We start from the raw sequence: 7,483 nt of genomic DNA, 5'->3' as shown, positions 1-7,483 counted from the left end.
TCTCTCTCTCTCTCTCTCTCTCTCTCTCTTTCTGTCTCCCTCTCTCCTCCCCCACTTCCCCTCCTTAGCTTCCCTCAGTCCTGGGTCCTCTTCCTATGGTCATCCCAGGAGGTCCTCAGTATCCCTACTGTGGGGCAGCCTCAGGCCAGCTGGGCAGCTTCTGTGGCAGATGAAGGTGTCCACAGCAAGCATTCCCCGGAGCAAAGCAGAAGCTGCTTCCCCTTCCCCTGCTGAGCAGGGACATGGCTGTGCAAGCAGTCACTCCCCTGCACACACAGCCCACTGAGGAGTCAGGCAGACATTGAGAGACTCTGTACACTGTTTTGGCAAAGTGCTTTCCTGCTCATAGCCATAATGAAATAAACTAAGAATACGCAATTGCACATAATGTTACAAATACATATTTAAAATAAAGAGACGAATCCAAAATAAAGGCCTCATAACTAAGGAGCAAGAAAATTAACTAGGTGGGATTGCCAAAGGTGCTGACTTGGGGTTTGTTGTGCTGTCATTGGACATAAATTGGAGTCAGTGTCCAACGAAGGTGCTCAGGTTTCCGTCAGCCTGCGGTTGCACCTCCCTGGCTTTGCCCTAGGCTTTTCTACAACACTTACGTGAAGCTTACGTGTAGCTGTGAATGTGGCATGTGGGCTTAGTCTCAACCCTTCAATGTGTTTACTAGACCATGACACGTCCGTCCTGCACCCTCTGGTTTTCCTCTGCTGTCCTTTCCTCTTTTCCTCCCTTTTTCTTTCTGAGATGATCTGCGAAGAAGACAAGTCTACAAGCACCACCCACTGAAGGCTGAGGTATTGCACGGTAGCAGAGCTTCACAGTGGGGTTATCTGGTGATCACCACCACAGCCAAGTGACGACACAGGAAGCCCAGGACATTCTCCTGACACATGCGAGAGGTGCACGCGGACCTGGGGTGTGCTCGTTCCCAGCACACTGACTGAGAATCTAAGTGTGACAGAACCATCAGATACAGCCTTGCGGTGGGGATTCTAGGGCAACTGGTTTGGTCTCTCCTAAGAATGCAGTGCCATGGAAAAGAAAACCAAAAAAGTGAAAAGGGGCTGGGGATTTAGCTCAGTGGCAAAAGCGCCTGCCTGCCAAGCGCAAGGTCGTGAATTCGGTTCCCGGTACCAGAGAAAAACCAAAAAAAAAAGTGAAAAGTACAAGAGGAACCAGGCATGGGGACATGCGCCTGTAGTCCCAGCATTTGGGAGGCTAAGGCAGGAGGATCACTGGAGCCTAGCAATTCAAGTTCAGCCAGAGCAACATAGTGAGACATGCTCTCAAAGAATAATTAAAAATGAAAATAAAAAAATTTAAAGGTCATGAAACCTGATTAAATTTTGATCAGGGAAAAATACTGCAGAAGACATTTGGGAGAGTATGGATATATGAACATGGATTGTTTCCTAGAAGGTATTGTTAAGTCATTGTTGATTTTCTTAGATGGGATAATGAAAATGTGGTTGTGTATGAAAATGTCCGTTTTGGGCCACAGGTATAGCTCAGCGGCACAGTGCCTGCCTGGCAAGTGCAAGGCTCTGAGTTCGATTCCCAGTGCCAAAAAAGAGATAACGTCCTTTTCTTTAGGGATGCCCTCTGAAATATTTAAAGACAAACCATCACAATGTCTTTGGCCTACTCCCCGTCGTTTCTGAATAATGTGCACACATATCTGTAGCATGTATACATAGGTGTGTGTGCGTGTCTTAGTTGTGTCTGTATGTATATACACATGCACACGGTAAAAGACAACAAAAGTGGCAAATTCTGGTCAGTTGGTCAATCTCTTCTTTATCGTGCTTTTCTTTCAAATGTTACGTAGTATGAAATTTCTTTTCGGGATTAAGATTTTTAAAATTAAAATGAGAAAGACGTAATAGATTTTTAAAATTAAAACAAAAAAGACATAATAAATAGATCTGCTGTAATGTAACAGCATTAGTACAAGTTCTGTCATGTGACCGCCAGTACTCAGCTCTGAATGGAGTCAGGGCTGGGCATTGTTCAAGGTCTCAGGAGGCCTGGGCTGGCGAGGCCATCTTCATGTTAAAGGGGCTGGGACAGGGGGAGGCCTGATCATCTACTCTTCTGAGGCTGGTGGCATTCTAGAAAGCACTGACTTGGCAACAGTGACTACTGCTGTGAAGTTAATTGCTTTGATGGTCAGGAGTGATCTGTAGGCAGTCAGCAGTGAGCTAGTAAATAACGCACTTGCAGTGTGGAGTCTGTGCAGTGTCTTCTTGTCAGCAAGCAGAGCTTTTACACACCAGAAGTATCCGAATCCCTGTACTCCACTTTCAGACTCGGCTTTCTTTCTCTTGACTTTCTTTGTTCATAATGCCACCCTACTTCCTGTGTCCATTCGCCTTATCCTGACAACCCTTCTTCCTCTGCCCATGGCCGCTCCACCGGCCAGCAATTCCCTTGCCCTCTCTCAAGGGCTCCTGACTCCTTCATCTGTAAGAAGGTGGGGACTGGGCTTCATTTATCTTTGCAGTCCTACAGCTGAGTCCAGGATAATGCATAGCATGCATTTGGTAAGTGTATCTCAATGAAGCTAGGAGTGGTGGTGCACACCTGTGCAGAAGGCTGAAGGAGGAGGATTGCAGGTTTGAGATCAGCCTGAGCAACTTAGCAATTTAAAGAGACCTTGTCTCAAAATTTAAAAGAAGTTTAAGGGCTGGAGATGTAGCTCAGTACAAAGGCCCCGAGTTCAAGCCCAGTGCAGAAAACGTATATGTAAAGTGAAATTCGTTTTCCCAGTTGAGTGCTTTCATTTCACACACAAGGAAACCAAACCTCAGAGACAGAAGTGACTTAGCTAAGATTAAAGGGCTATTTAGTGGTAGTGGCTGATCAAGCTTTCACATCAGTGCAGTTTCTACTGCTAGTGCTTCCTTCCCCACAGCTGCTTCAGTCTAGTTACTTTTGAGGTGCTTGGGTGACATCAGTTCTTTGCTGGACCAAAGATTAGAGTTTTATTGTTGTTATTGTTGTTTGTGCAGTACTGAGAATCAAACCCGGGGTCTTGTGAATGCCAGCTGAGTGCTCTACCCCCAGCCCAAGCTTGGCCAGATTTTTACCCAGGCGCCTGAATCCTTTTAGCTATTTGTGTACTTCCTTGTAATGTCCAGCTGCAGCAAAGAATTCCCCGCCCACCACCTGTGTATGATCACTGTGGACATCCGAGCTGTCCCTTATTATCTGTTGTCCCCTAGGTACTGTCCAGCAATGTCAGCTAGAACTCTATTAAGGTTGGTTTATCAGGAATCTTTTTACGTCTGATGTTTCCTCCTAGTAATTGTCCATGCACACACACACACACACACACACACACACACACACACTTATTCTTGGGCTGTAAATTCCCACTTTGCTAAGCTGTATTTGGAGCTGAGCTGGACCTCTTTCCCTCACTGCAAGTGGTTCCTTTACCTCTCACGGAGGTCCTGGATAATGACTTCCTTACTGTACTTTAACAAGGATCACTGAATCACTTTCTCCTATAATAGTGGATGAAGAACAGAAAAAGGGTGAAGAATCAGCTTCTTTACAAGTACTAGCTATTTGCCTGACACACTGACCCTCTCAGCTTGTCTCTGCTCTCTGCTTCTGATAACTTCTCATCCCCTGGGGACAGGAGGCGTTTGCAACTAGACATCAGGGAGCAAGTAGTTCCTTTCCTGGCTCTGTTTCAGCTGCATCTGTAGTCAGTTCCTCCATGGGAAAGTCTTCTCACTTGATTCTCTCTTATATTTTCTCCTTGGTTGCAGAAGTGACTCTGTGTGTACACGGATGTGTATGTTTGTGTGTGTTTGAATACATACATCCCCTGGGATTTTTTATTTTAGTAAGCAATAAAAACTTGCTCTTGATAAATTTCAGTTAGGAATATCTCCTGTGTTAAGAATTGACCAGATATTTTGTCTTTGTCAGTGTGAAAGATAAAACTGGATGCTGGACACAGTCTTAAGGACAGATTTATTTTATTTTATTTTTTAAGATTAATCTTATTGGTATATTTTGGAAATACATAATGATAAAATTCTGGGGCTGGGGATTTAGCTCAGTGGCAAAGTGCCTGCCTGGCAAGTGCAAGGTCATGAGTTCGGTTCCCGGTACCGGAGAAAAACCAAAAAACAATAAAAAAATAAAAAAAAATAAAAAATGATAAAATTCTTAAGGGCAGATTTTAATCAGTAACTGTTCCAATGGGACCAAGAGTTGAGCGTGAACTGAATTCAATTTGCATTTTCGCAGAGAAGACTGGTTGTGTTAAGAGGAGAATGAAGCAGTACCCGGGGGGTGGGGGGCTCCAGGGAGCCCCAGCGAGGGGAGTGAGAAGGGACAAAGGCCTGTGCCTTGGTTACTTTTCTTTCATTGCTGAGACAAAATACCTGACAACCAAAGCTAAAGGAGGAAAGGTTTATTTAGCTCACAGTTTATAGAGGTTTCAGTCCATACTTGGTTGGCTCCAAGTCAGAGTGGCACATGGCAAAGGGCAATAGTTCATGGTGGTAGAAAAAAGCAAATGCAACAAGAGCAAAGAGGGAGGAGCAGAGAAAGAAGACTCTTTCTGTCTCTTATATTGTATGTAGACTACCCACCCTAGGGTGGGTGTAGCACTCACACACATAATCCCAGTACTACACAATGAGTCAATCACAAACTCTAGATTCTGCCACTCGCATGACTGCCTGAGGCTTTGGGGGACATCCAGACACAAACCATAACATTCTACCCCGGGACCTAAAGATTCATGCACATCCCTTTATGCAAAAGGCATTTAGTCCATCTCTAAGAGTTGCCAAAGACCTAACGGTTTCAGCATTGCTGAAAAGTCTAAGTCCCAAGTCTCCTCCAAGATCTAAGGCAAATTCTGCTGTGAGCCCTGTACAAATGAAAAGTTAAATACTTCCAATATTCAATGGCAAAGATAAACATTTTCATTCCAAAAGTTACAAATAGGGGAATACAAAGGGTTGGGACCAAAGCAAGTCCAAAATTCAGTACCGCAAATACTAAGACCTGTACTTCCATGTTCACCATCAGAGGCAATCTGTGATAAGTTGTGAGCTCCAAAGCTTGTGTGGTTTCACCCCCGCAACATTTCTGGTGGTTACAGCTCCCACAGCTTCTCTCTTAGGCATGCTTTGTTCTCTCCTTGCAGCTTTCCTTAGACAAGTCATATTCCTGGATTTTCCAAACTTCTAGGGTCTTCACTGCACGTTCAGCTTCACACACTGGCCTCTCAGTGGCACACTGCCTGACCTTCCAGGCCTTCTTGTAAAAACTGGATGAAAGCCTTTTTAACCTCAGAACTCCTGTATTCTGCATGTGCCTAAAACCAGCACCACTTGGACGGTGCGAAGGTCTGCTGTCAGCTGGAACAGTAGCTGGGCTTTCTTTTCTCTTGGCTAGAGGGGTTGAGTGCCTGGATAGCTGAGTACTCTGAATCCAATTCTGAGGAAAAAATTCTCTATACTGCCGGCATTCTGGAACCTGGTGTGGCCACTGCCATTCTGGAACATAGTGCTCTGTGGCTTTCTCCTCAAACAAAGTCTTCCACTTTTGCAGGTTTGAGGCTACAAAGGGTGGAGACTTCCTGCTGCTTGTGATGCCCTCAGGTCATCTTTTCTATTCTCCTATTCCTTCTCAGCAATCAAGATCTCCTCAGTTCTATCTTTGCAGTCCACAGGTTTACTGGAGCTTTTTTCCTGGCCAAACTCCCATTCTGCTGAGCTCTTTGCCCTTGATTCTCAACATAAATCTGCTCCCATAACTGTCCACGTGCCATTGGAGTTACTTTGGCGGTAGCATCAGATCCTTGTTGGCTGGGAAGGGTGTCTTAAGCTATGGGGTGTGAAACACATCAGAATTTCCTTGGGGGAATTGGGAGGACTACAGATTATAGGTCCTGCCTCAACTTGCTGAATGAGAACTTCAGGATCATTAAGCTTGTTCCACAAGCTCCCCAGGGATTCTGAAGGTGCAGGTGTCCTGGTACCTTGATACACTGAGTGCTTGGCATATCCAAATAACAGTGATGTGGATGACGCCGTAGTTATTGAACATTTACATTAACATACCATATTTGTTTCCTTTGGTTGTCATAACAACTTCCTAAAAATTTGGTGGATTAAATAATGACACACATTTATCCTCTGCAGTGAAATCAGAAGCTGGTTCGTTGAAGAGATGAACAAAAATGACAAAATTCAATCAAGAAATAAGAAAGAATCAGGATATTAGAATCAGAAATACAAGAGGAAACATTACTACTGACCTAACATATATTCTAAAAAAGACCGTAAGAGAATCCTCCCAACAATTGTATACCAATGTATTAGTTAACATTGAAGAAAAGGACAAACTCCTACAAAAGTATAAGTTACTGATAATGACGTAAGACAAAGTAGACCTACCACAGCAAAAATGATTAAATTAGTAATAAAAAAAAATCAACAAAGAAAACTTCAGGTTCAGACAGATTCTACTCAGTTCTACCAAATATTTTTAAAAGAATTGATGGCAATTCTTCACAAATTCTTCAAAAAAAAAAGAGGGAGAATGGAACATTTCCCAGTTCATTCTATGATGCCAGTATTATTCCAATATCAACATCAGACAGAGACATCACAAGAAAAGAAAACCATAGATCCATATCTCTTGTGATTTCAGACACAAAAGTCCCTGACAAAATATTTGTAATTCAAATCTAGCAACATATGTAAAGAAGTGCAATTTACCCTAGGAAGACAAAATTGGTTTAACACCTGAAAATCAATTACAGTGTGCCTCAGTTCACAAACTCAATTCTATCCATGATTCTGGTTGCAAACCAAACTGGACAAGAACCAAATCAAATTTCTGCAAATGGTCAACATTGAACTTAACCATTGAATTTGATTCAGTTCTTATCCAACTTGGTTTGCAACCAGAATCATGGAAAGAATCATGTTTGTGAACCTTACATTATATTGAAAAATCATTTGGCAAAATCCAACATCCTTTCTTGGTAAAAATATAAACTACATAGAACGGACCTTCCTCGGCCTGATAGGGGGGCATCTAGGAAAAACCCACAGCTGACATCATGCTTAATGGATGAAGACTGCGTATTTCTCCTAAGATTAGCAGAGACAAGAGTTACTTGTCCACTCTCATCACTGGAGGTTCCAGTAAGGCAATTAGGTGAGAAAAGAAAATAAATCTCAGATCTGAAAGGAGGATATATCTGGGTGTGGTGCCATATGCCCGTAATCCCTGCACTTGGGAGGCTGAAGCTGAGGGCTGAGTTCATGGCTAACCTGGGTTACCTAGTGAGACTCTATCTCAAAAGAAAACAATAAAAAGCAACAAAAAAGAAGATGCAAAATTATCTCTTCATACAAGACACGATATTGTATTTTAAAACTTCTATTTACTTTCCTAAAAATCTATTAAAACTAATAAGGTCAAA

This window comes from Chinchilla lanigera, unplaced genomic scaffold, assembly GCF_000276665.1.
Source record: "Chinchilla lanigera isolate Chin_1 unplaced genomic scaffold, ChiLan1.0 scaffold00002, whole genome shotgun sequence".
In the NCBI taxonomy this organism is placed as follows: Eukaryota; Metazoa; Chordata; class Mammalia; order Rodentia; family Chinchillidae; genus Chinchilla; species Chinchilla lanigera.
Note: the sequence above shows the minus strand (reverse complement) of the source record.